This window comes from Lycorma delicatula, chromosome 9 (assembly GCF_047948215.1).
Source record: "Lycorma delicatula isolate Av1 chromosome 9, ASM4794821v1, whole genome shotgun sequence".
NCBI lineage: Eukaryota > Metazoa > Arthropoda > Insecta > Hemiptera > Fulgoridae > Lycorma > Lycorma delicatula.
Window position 1 is genome coordinate 127,792,413 of NC_134463.1, and position 12,991 is coordinate 127,805,403.

Genomic DNA, 12,991 nt, shown 5'->3' on the forward strand with positions numbered 1-12,991 from the left:
CACCCCATTCGGTCGCACATAACGCATAAAGCATATAAATTGATCCAAATTTAATCGACTGATTTGTACGGTTTTCCATTAAGTTTCCAACAGCTTAGTTGAATCACGACCCGTAAGGCTGTCGCATCCCTCTTATAAATGCGACTATAGTTGTAGCTTGTAACAAGCTTGTTAAGTTCTAATAAGCCGCTGTTGTTAAAGGTTGTTACCAGGCCGGGACGTGTAATAAATCGCAAAGCAACGATAGAATGACAGAACGATGACTGTAGGAGAAGGTATCGGGGAACCGACCGTTCATTAGAGATGAAAGAACTAACCGCATAGGCCTCGGTCGATCTGTCGCTACGAGAAGGAAATCTTTTTTGTTAACTCTCTGCACAAACGAATTTAAACAAATTCACTGTAATAGACCGATTAAGCCGATACCGATAATTCGTTTAAAAGATCATTAAGAATTTATCTATCCAAAAGATTAAGGCGAGCGGGGACTTTTGTTAACATTAAAAATAACAAAACCGGATAAAATACGAATTGAAACCAGAACCTACATCGAACTAAACAAAAGAATCGACTTGAAATCCGCTGGGAAATTATCTACTGACAGAACTACAAAATTTATCGTACGGTTTAATTTCGCGTAGCAGACGCGGTCTTCAAAACAGAAACGTAAAATATATATTATTATTTTTTTAATTTATTTACAATCGTTATTAGTTTGCAGATATAATACCTGGACGTAACCGTTTCTTATAAATTTCGGAAAATCTATCTCTGATAAATTAAAAAAAAGAAGAATTAGTCTATTATAAGAAAAACAGCACGATTTCCTCTCGCAGAAACGAACAAATCAAAAGTTCTTTTATACAGGTGCGATATACGAACGTTAGGCAAAATATGAGCAAATAGTCGGAGAATCGTAAAGGGATGTTTAAACAATTTACATTTCGGTCGCTTACTTCCACACACCGCCACGTTTCCAGAGACGGGCGATAGTTTTCTTTTAAAAAAAGGGGTTCTTTTGTGTCTACAGGAAAAACAATTTGTCGCGTCGTATATTTCAATTTTCTTTTAAAAAACTCCCGACCCTGTTCCTCGGGTGGTTCCTTAGTACCTAACAGAAAAACAATTTGTCGCGTCGTATATTTCAATTTTCTTTTAAAAAAACCCCCGACCCTGTTCCTCGGGTGGTTCCTTAGTACCTAAGAGAAAAACGTTTTGTTGCATCGTATATTACCAGCTGGCCGAACGAGAATCATTTAACGCGTAATGCGGTATTCCCCTTCTCGATAAAGATATTCATCAAAAATATCGGGTGATATATAAGCCCGTCGCTGAAGAATGACTTCGTTTATTTTTTTCAGGAGATTCGTAAGTCATTTTCCACAATATCTGTACAGATATATATCGTAAAAAAAAAATTCAGATACCGCTGCATTTTTAGCACCGATCCAGGTATGAGTTCGGCAATCGTCAGATCGGGTAGGGGTAGCTCTGCTAACAGTGCGACCTGAATCTCAATTTCCTATTCGCTAGCTGTACAAAATTATCTTAAATCGGCCTCGTGTAAATCGAAGCCTCGTAATATATATGTCGGAGAATAAAGTACAGTGGAGTATCTTCCGACAAAACGATGAGAATATTCTTTAGAATGTCTGTATTTTTAGTAGTTTTAAGAAATGTATTATTACTAGTAATATTTTGTAAAATAAGGTTTAAATTGTTTTATTGCGGTAGGCTTAGGCTAGGTAGGCACATGGTTGTCAACGTAGTCGGGATCCCAGGACGATAGGGGTATCATAAAATTAATAAGGAAAAGGAAATATGCAGTAGGTATATTATTTGAGAATATGGAGAAAGGGTAGTCTTGCTTTGGAACCCAGATCGAACAGACGTCCTGGTGGTCGCGAATTCGTTATTTCCCTGAGCCTCGGTCTATCGCAAGTTGTTTTAATATTATTTGAATTCTAAATTGAATTAATCTTATATTGTAATTCGTGTGCTACTGAGTTATTGATAAGTGATAATTATCATTTGTAATTATTTCATTGTACGAGTTATCTACTCATTTTTATTAATTTAACTTTATTGTAATCTGATATATTCTCCACTTGTAATGGTGGGAATGAGTGAAGCACAAAACGTTGAATCCCTGACAAATCTCCTCGCCTCTCCGACATATATATATATATATATATTTTATCAGAAATATAATTAAACAGGAAGCGAAAATAACAGCTATTGTAAAAACGGCAGAAAGGAACCCGGAAACAACGGGAACAAACCTTAAATGAAAATAGAACCTACAGCGGTACAAATGACTTGTCACAAGATAGAACATCAGGAATAGATTTTCTTCGCGTACGGTATTAAATTGCAATTAATTTAGTTTTCTGTTAACACTGGGATTCAACAAAAAGTTAAATATTAATATTTATTATCAAGGAAACTGAAATAAACGCATAAATTAAAAAAGAATTATGTATTTACACAGGAGATATATTTATAACACATCTAAGATCAGCAAAGAAGGGGAAGGCACGGGCTTCGGTACAGATTTGAACCGTATTCCGTGTGTGAATACTACACCGTTTACATGTCTTCATCACAAAATACTAACACGCAATCAATATTCAATTGTACGCAAGGCAAATGGCCCTAAAAATTGTCTTAGCATTTTATATTAATATATTAATTTTGATTCACAACGCACAAGTAGATGCGGTGTAATTAAGAGCGTGTCGGATCCGTAACCATCCACACGTCGGTTCGAATCCGACTTCATACACACATATATATTTTTTTCAATTTAAATAAATATATAATAATCTCCGATTGTAAGAATTTTTGTATTAAAATTAAGTACATAAATTTTTACTTCACTATAACTTCTGATTTTTTTCATATGTATTTTTTTTTTTTTGTTTTTATTTAATTACTATTTATTGTTAAAATATTTTTTACAGTCAGACGTTAATAATTATTAATAAATCAATGTATTTCAATTTAAAAAAAGGTTAAAAAAAATATGCGTATATGAAGTCGGATTCGAACCGATGTGCCTTCCGCCTGTAAGATCCAAATATTTCATTAATTAAATATTTATTTTGCTATAATTCTGAAGTAATGAAAATAAGTGCAACTTATGATATATCGTTGAAAAGCTCTCGATGAGGACTTATTACTGCGGTTAAGAAAAAGTCCAAAATTCAATTTTTTGGGGAATTTTGGGCTTTTTGGAACATTTTGGTCAGTCGATTGCAGTAAAAATGGGAGGTGCACATCTAGATATTACAACAGTCCAAAAATCCAAAATTCCAACATCCTACGGCTAATCGTTTTTGAGTTATGCGAGATACATACGTACGTACAGACGTCACGCCGAACTAGTCAAAATGGATTCAGGGATGGTCAAAATGGGAATTTCCATTGAAATCTGGAAACCGAAATTTTTCGCGATCACAATAGTTCCTTTACTTCATACAAGGAAGCAAAAATTTGGGTCCCGGTCGATCTCCTTCACAAATGCGTTTATTATTAAAATTAAATAGAATTGAAATTACTATTAATAATAAATCTCTTTAAAAAAGATTTTTAATAAAAATATTTGCGTTATTTGATCCCTTGCTCGATAGCTGCCTCATAACATTTTTAACAACGACAACTTGAAAAATACATAAAAATATATATATCAGAAATTGTAAAAAAATTTTTTTTTAAATTATAAAATTCTTAAGGCCTCCCCACCGCCGGTTTTAGAGTCATGTCATTTATATTAACATTGGATTTTCAATCTTAAAAAATTTATATCGATGTACAGGCCGCATTCGGCCATTTGTTTTTGGAGCTTAAAAAAACAAAATTATTTACCGGAGTAATTATTTCAATAGTTGTCCCGTCTTGGTACAACAAAGCTAAAAAAAATTAAGAGTTTAGTAAGAAGAAAAAAAGTTCTGCGATGCCCTCTTGTCTTGGTCAAAAATCAAGCCGATGCTGGGAAATATATATACGGGGAAAAACCGTTTGGAAGCGATATTGAATATCCCCAAATAAATATGACGTACTTAAAACTTTGTAATTTTAAGTAACTTACTAAGTAACGATTATCGTATAAGTCAAAAATTAAAAACTATGAAATCTTCCCTTCTCTCGTTTTTAAGTTCTATAAAATGTTAGTGTAATTAATTCCCCATTTTTTGAGCAGTTTTCAAAGAATTTACGTTTAGCTAGTCCAGAGATATAAAAAAATATACGTCAAAATATACGCCGACTCAAATATGTACGAACATACATATTCCAGAAATTTCTATAACCTTTCTTTTTTTTTAAGTTTTTTGGACTACGAAATTGTTCAAACGTTTATATTTGCAAATACCCCGATAGCCAAAATTCCGTTCGATCCCTTTATAGCTGTGCTGATGCTGCAGCAGCAATTAAACTGTACAACCGGGAAAACTAAAATAACGTACTTTTAAAAAAATATTTTTATAACCGCACATACTGTTTACGTTTAGATTAATTAATATTACATAATAAGAATTAAAGCAAATCGTATTATATAAAGAATATTTTAACGCGGTTATCAATGCGCCTTCAATAAAAACGCATACATCCACCGGACCGTATAGACGAGGTTTCTGTCGATAGAACATAAGGTAAGCAGGAACTACAGCATATAATACAATAATACGTAAATCTCTCGGTCGCAGTCAGAATAATAGGAGGCTTGTGAAAGCAATAATACAGCCGCGATAAGAAAAAAGAAAATCTAGGTGTATCTCGGTATATAAAACAACGTGAAGGCGAGTTTTTATTACACGGCGTGGATTAGAAAGTGAAAATCCAGGACGAACGAAAGCGGAGAACGCTATAGAAATCGCAGATGCTGAATTTACTAATCCTTGTGAACTCTTATAACCGTTCCGTGAATAACAACAATTAAAAAAAACTAAATTTAAAATAACGAACATTTAATACAGGCCGAAGCTTAATTTAAAAATTCTTACGTGCATTTCACGTAAATTCTTACGTACAATTAGGTCTTAATACGTTTCATAAACGCAAAAGAATACTTCCGCTTTCATCTTCGATCGGTTTTAAGTTTACAGTTCTTTATTCGAGTATACGATTAGCAGTCTTCACCGGTACTTTCCGACCCTTATTTTTCATTACGCAAGAAAATGTATTCACGAATTCGTAACAGGACGGAATAAATTAGCCGTTGCTGTATCGCAGCCCTCAAACTAAAACAACAAAAACCCGCACTGTAAAATTACAAACCGACAACTTAATCGTTCGTTTTCAAATTCGGGCAGATAATTTAAAAAATACAATTCCGCAGTACCGAGAAGAACGATATAGAAGTAAAAGAAAAAATACAAAATTTACCGTTAGAAAAAGAAATTCCTACGAAATTTTTTAAGTTTTTAACGATTTCAGATATTTTAACGGCTTTTTAAATTTCCATCGAATAATATTTTTATGAAATCCCATCGAGATACGGAAACGTTTAACAACCAAAAGCTAAACCGGAATTATTTTTTTAAACGACGATTAACGGCTAAATTTTTATCGCGTAAAGAAGCGATAATACTATAAAAATATTAAAAATAATTTGAGCGTGTAAAATTTGTCGAATACGTCGAATAGTTCATTCAACTATAAGGTGTTATGTCGGTACGATTTAGAGTGTTAACCGGTCTGTATGCAGGTGGTTGACGGTTGTAAACCTTGACCGGAATAATTATATTTTAACGATGTCAACTCCTCAAATGCCGGCGACATTCTGTTGTCGATCGTTACTAAAACGCATCCTTAGTGATGATCGAGCAGCACAACAAACTCTATATATGTTCACACTAAGAACAGGTCTGTATCGATTATTCTGTATACATATTTTAACTATAGATGTATTAGAAATCCAGATTTTCAGAACGTCACGAATAAAAATAAAAAAACACAGTAAATACAAAAATTCGCACGTATTAAGTCGTGTACGCGCTTTCCAGTTACTAGCGACGATTTAGGTTAACAGATACAGCCCGTACCGCTAAACCAAAGAAATACAAAAAACCGTTTGACGATACGGGCCCTACTACGTAACTCCCAGATAAACCCTTACTACTATGTAACAGAGAAATTGAATTTAACTACCGCTGCACATTAAGTTTATACAACGATAAAAAGAAGTCGTGCAAAACTATATTAAGTAGTAGTTCTTAATATATATTAATATTCTTAACGTTATATAAATTTCTTAATTGTTGTCGAACGCAACAATTAATTCGACGTTAATGTTGAATTTTTCAGATAAGTTTAACGAAAATCTATCATTTTTAAATCAAAATTGTAATACGCTGATGTTCAGTAAATTATAAACGGGATATTATCCTTGCAAGTTAAAACCGATCGTACAATTAGACAAAACGACAAAATATTTCAACCGATAAAGTAAATAAATCTTTTATTCTGATCGATCGCATAATAATAATATATTATGTAAATCGCATCGGCTTACAAATAAAAAAAGAACTGCCATTCAATAGTCCCAGAAGGGTCAAGGGTCACGGTATAATCGTCTGTAAAAAGAAAAATAAGTACGATTAAAGTTCTAAATATAAAAAGCATTAAATACTAAATACAAAGAGATAACTACAAAATACATAATTCAGAAGGGGTTAATAAAAACCGAGGAATATTTATGTACAATTAAACACGCAGAAAATTCAGGGTTTTAATAATCGTTTAATTATTATTTTTTTTAAATTCAACGACACGGTAATATTGTTTTTGCAAAAGAAATTTTTTTAATCGGTTTTTAAATAACCGGATGGAAAATTTTAAAACGGTTTGGTAATTCAGTAAAAATTACAATGAAAGTATACAAGGCCCTTTTTTGTAAGCCAAAGTTTACGCAGGGTTACAAGAAATAACTCCAAGTTTATGCAGAGTCTGCACAAGACTACACTTCATTTACATTCATACACATCATCCTCTAAAATAATACCTTACGGTGGTTCCGGAGACGACAGAAAAAGAGAGAAGAATTACAAGAAAAACTTTTGTCATCTAATTTAACAGAGGTTGATTTGTTTTATTTTTTAAGAATAAGTAAATATTATTTTTAACAAAGATCGCGTACTTATAAACATATATACAAGGATAATCTACATATTTAACTTTTTAAGTATCCATCAACAAATAGTACTTGAATTGGTTTTTTTTAAAACGGTATCGGTCACAAATTTTGTCATTTTCAGTTTTACACTTATAATTTTGTATTAGAGACGTTATCCGGTGTATTTCTTGATTTCAAAATGAAGCTAATGTTCCATATCATTTTTTAAAAATGTCTTTGAAAAATAACTCGGTCTGACGTGCACTCTGTTTAACTGTACAGTTACTAAATCGGCTGTTTCGCTGATTTTAATCAACCGATATAAATTGTCTTGATATATTTTCTAAACTACGCTACACGGAGAAAAACAAGCAGGATATTTATTTACAAGGTCTCAGTGACGTTCTGGACATCAAAGGTGATCCTTTGATCAGATTTTTAACAAAAAAATCTGATGGGAAAGCTCCCAGAGTTAATTCTGTTAGTTTCAGGTGTAATCTTTTAGTAGGTTCTACTCCTTAACAGGTATGTTTAAATGCATTTATAAAAAATTATAACATTTCAACTAAAACAGTAAGAAGATGAAGAGAGTTAAAATTAGCCGGGAGGATCCCTGAAGACAAGTGCAAAAACAACCTCGCATTGTCCAGAAAACGGTTTACGATCTTGGAAGAGAACACATGAAACTTACCCGTTAAAGCGATCAAAATATACTGGTGAACTCGCTAATTATTTGAATGCAGATTTAAATATAAAACCGTTGCGGAGGATTTTCATTGTAAAACATAAAGACAACATAAATGCTAATTTTAGTTATTACTTTTATATTGAAGTTTTCTGTAAAAATTATAATTACAAATTTGGTAGGTCTCAGGTTGACGCTTGTGGTATTTGTGAGCAGCTGAACCTTAGGATTATGTCACTTCATCTAAAGGTGGCTAAACGAACAGCTGCCGCCGAGTTAATCGTAAAGGAAAAAGAAAGAAGTTCTACGATGCCCTAAAGCATGAAAAAAGTAAAGCGAAGGACAAAGAACCGGATATTCTATCCATTGCATTTGATTTTAAACAAAAAAAAAATCTTGCGCTCCCAAAATTGCTGGTGCGAGAACTATTTTACTTACACCGGCAGACTGTTAATGTTTTTTGTGCATCTAATTTAAAAGAAAAAACCAGTGTACTGTTTGTATATCACGAAGGTAACAACAAAAGAAAGGTCCTAATGAAGCGTGCACCTTTATACACGATTACTTATAATATTCAGGATCTAACCGTAAAGAACTGTGTATTCAGTGACAATTGTTTTGGGCAAAACAAAAATCAAACTTTAAACAGATACTTACTTGTTGGTTCTTACGGACCCCAGTAGATATGAAAAGGTATAGCGGTTCTTCCCTACTAAAGAACACAGTTTTATACCGTGCGACAGAGATTTTAGTGTAATTAAACAGAATTTGAAAAGAAATCAAATCAAATTTTTACAGTTGATGAAATACATAAGGGTATTATTATAAAATGTTTAACCGCAGGAAAGTTCATCGTAAAGGAAACTGAAGCGGCTGACATACTAAGTTTTAAGAATCGATTGAAACGTTATTATGTAAAATCAACCGTTTCAATTAAACTTGATGAAAACTACATTCAGACAGAGTAGCATTTTCTATACCTTCCTTCTACCACTTTGTTTACGATATCAATTGTGAAGGTATTATAAACGCCCCATCTACAATCTACAGTATAAACTGCACGCTTTTGACTTTTGAAAGATTAAGTTTTAAACGTATAAGAAAGTGGAAAAATCCAAATAAAAGAAAGCAAAGTAAAAGATGTATCTAAAATAAAGCATTATATTCCAGAACACACAGAATTTTAAGAATCAATGTTTTCATGCCACACACTAATGAAACAGATGAGGATGATTAGATTTAAATAAAAAAACATTATTCATATTTGAACTAATTTATCAAATTTTTATATAAAAATGTTACTATGTATTTTTTTTGCTATTACAGCATATCATTGACTAGCTATTTTTTAAAACAATTTATTTCACTTTTGTATGGTTTTTATCAAGAGATTTAGGTCGCATGGATTACTGAAAACATAATTTTTTTGTTGCACGGTATTGTAATATTGTATATGTTAGGATCACATTTTATTTTTTTTATAATGTTTATTACTGTATTTATTTTCTTTGATTAAAAAACTTTTTAAAAAATATGATGTATTCATTTACACCTTTGATTATTTTCACAAAGGCATCGGTCCGGAAATTTAAAAATATTGCATAAATTTAATTATACAACATTTAACTTTCAAAATGGGCTTTAAAGAAAATAAGAAAAATTCATAAATGTAAAAAAACAGAAATTTTTCATTACAGAATTTTTTCATTTTCCTGTAAACTTAGTTACACAGGTTCATACCCTTTTTAAAAAAACCGATTCACTTATGGACATCAAACGATGATCAGACAGCCTATTTTTATATCTTGAAAACATGTTCTGACTTTTTGAGGAAGCCCCAAGAGATGTAGTAATACTTTACACAAAAATATACTTCAAAACAAATTAGTGCGATTTAATTTTGTAGAAAACAAATCAATTTGACCATCCCAGGAGAATTTATCATCTAATAAAAACCATACAGAAATTTTGCATAATGTACAACAGAAACGCTATTATTAATATAAGTATTCAAAATTGAACATAAAGTTATGGTGTTTCTTAATTGTATGTGAATTACATAAAACTGGTTTAAGTTTATAGAGCAAGGCTTCACTCACATACAGTCATTAATAATAAAAAATCATAAATCAGTTATAGGCTATTAAAAACAAAATGAAAAACATTTTTCTGTACTTAAGAAAAGAGGATTATATAAAAATATTGTTTTTACTGACAAGTTATTAAATAATTATAAAATCCTCATCAACAACCTAACATAAATTAAATTACACTTTGAAAAAAGAATGGCAACCTGGTCAATAAAAAACATTTCTACTTGTAAAACAATATTATTCCTAATAGAAAATAAAATTTCTTTACAAAAATTCTACGTTTTTTCATAATTCTTTATAATTGTATAATTCTTCTGTTTTCCTATTAGAAAAAAAATCTTCAAAACCTAAACATAAATTAAATCTTAAACATTAAATTTTTCAGCAGATTTTACATTATTATAATTTCTTAATTAATTATGATAAGTTCCAAAAAATAAAACAGCTTATATAATAAAATATGGATTCAACCTTTCCAAATACAATAATGAGGATAATTAAATTGTTATCACGTTGTTTGAACAAAGTTACAAATGCAAACAAAAATTTTGAAACGTAATAATATTTCCTTTTATTAAGCAACTATACACTAACCGCTGAATTAGTCAATAATGAGAGATGAATTATTGGTCATATGAAAAATACCAAACTTTACTGGGATTTAAAACCACAGGACCTAACACGAAAAAGATAAAAACTACTGATCCAACACAGATGTTGATGTATAATAATAATAATAATAATACTATAGTAAGATTGACCATATCAAAGCTTCTTGTATAACATCTGGATTTTCATAACCAGGGCCCAAAATTTGGAAAATTAATAAATATTCAGAATCTTTTATATTTTAATTTCCTTCTGTTGTGATATAACAAAAATGGAAATTTACAATACATTTTTAAATTTAATTTTTATTGTATATATAAACAAAAAAATAATATAAATTGATAATCCCACAATAATTTTATAAATTCCGGGAAAATCCTGTTAAATATATATTAAATTAAAGCCGTATAATCATTAAAATTACATTGGAAAGGTTAATAGACTAGTAAACAGTAAAAAATTAAGACCCAAGTATTACATTTTACTATTTTTAATGGTTGAAAACTATTAAAGCGTTAAACAGTGAAGGTTTTTTAAAGTTTAAAGTATTGATTACTTACTGCTAAGTTGTTTTTCATTATCATATATATTAATCACCTTCACTTCTTTTAACATATTGTGCTCAAATGTTAAATCTATGTCAATAATAACTTAAGGGGTGCTGATTACAATCAAAAAACCAAAATACAGAACTTCATAGACAAATATTCTAATAATAAAACTTTATCGGTACGGTTAGATAAATTTTATCGGTTCATTGTTTTATTCATTCAAACATTATAATAAATTACAGTAAAAAATATATCTATGAAATAATTTTTAAGTAAGTCTTTTTCTCATATCTGGAAAACTGACAAAGTAGTAAATGAAACATTAGGATAAGAACAATAAAACTTTGTCATGGAGTACAGAGATCTCTCTTCGATAGTTAAAATTTGCATACATTTACCACAGGTACAGATAGTTAAAAATTTAAGAACAAATATTTACAAAATTAATGAAAAAAGAATTAATAATCATAAATGCAAATATTTCTAATCGTAAAACTTACTCCAAATCTTTGATGTAACTCATAAATCAACGTGACAATGGGCTTGCTAGATAACAATTTTTGCCACAAACCTTTCTACAGATGACAAATTAAATTTTGAAACAGTTACATAGCCAATTTAGACAAAATTGTAATCCACATTCAAATTAATAAAAATATATTCTATTTCAAAAGTTTACTGGACTGGCAAATAACATTATAGGTCACTAATTAAATTAAATATCATGCTAGCTTTTTATTCCAAACACAAACAAAATAATTAAAAACTAAATACAAAAATGGATTATACTCTAAGTCATCTTCAAATCAATAGATCATTACAAGAACATAAAATATCAATATATATTACCGGTATAAAATAGATGTTTCATAACGTGAAACAATTAAGAAATAAATCAAATGTTCAAACAGAAAACGTTTATGACTTCTGCAGCAGTTGGTATTTCCAACCTTATAAATTAACATATACTGATATACATTTAATTAATTTTATTCTCACAAGTAAACAACCAAACATGTGTCAATCTCTGGGAAACAAAACTTAACTGAAAACTGGATTTTTTAAATTTCAAAACGCTTATATAAATAAAAATATAAAAACAATTATGAAAAGCCCCGTCAAATTATTGGTTGTTACTGTGTACGGGTCTCAGATTTGAATTTCTCAGTTCGGAATCAATTTTTTCAGTCAAGTGCAAGTGTTAATGACCATCTTAAGAAAAATTTATGTTAAGTCTTGTAACATCACCACAGACGATTAATTATTTCAGTTAAAGTAAGGGCAAGTTATTAAAATATTTTCATTGAAAATAATAACAAACGAAAAATCAGACGATAATATATTTTGATAAAGCAAGTACAGTGTTATTAAAAACACGAGAATTTTACCAAAAAGCAGTTGGATAAAAATTGTTATCTAAAGAGAAAAAAAAATTAAACAAATTTAAAAATAAGATGATTAACAAGATACTGACATTGTAATTTCAGCCACTGTACGAGAATTGTTAACACTCACACAAATTAAAACAATGAAAATCCACAAAAACAGTAATCACTAGACACATACCAAGCCGCACTAGACACATTCTGCCATCTTTAATACACTCGTTACTTGAGAAAATAATCAGGCAAGAGCTAGCGACGAAAACAAGAATAAGCAACTACTGCGCTATCTGTAAACATCAAATGAAAGTAAAATGACATAATGCCCTTAATTCGGACACAAATTATTTAAGTTTACCTTAGCAATTATTTACTTAAAAGAAAGATTATTTGTTCCATCAAATTAAATTTTATAGGATGGAATGACCAAAGTTTTTATATTTTGGTAATTTCCAACATAGGTTCTTTTTTTTATTATATGTTTACAACTTCATTTTAAAAAATGTTTAAATTCTTCCATGAATTCTAATTAACAAGAAATATACAAAACCGTATTA

General features: G+C 30.2%; 1 protein-coding gene across 5 annotated transcripts in view; it reads right to left on the bottom strand.

Moving 5' to 3' along the window:
* The window catches only part of LOC142330508 (uncharacterized), a 235,892-nt gene extending 223,241 nt beyond the window's left edge, over positions 1-12,651 (bottom strand). For 4 of the 5 annotated variants that reach the window (XM_075375821.1, XM_075375820.1, XM_075375822.1 and 1 more), the window contains exon 1: positions 12,527-12,651. The gene's annotated coding sequence lies outside the window, so the exon portion shown is untranslated. The remainder of the gene's footprint in view (positions 1-12,526) is intronic. The other variant, XM_075375824.1, reaches the window with a different exon arrangement.
* Positions 12,652-12,991: the final 340 nt, after the last annotated feature.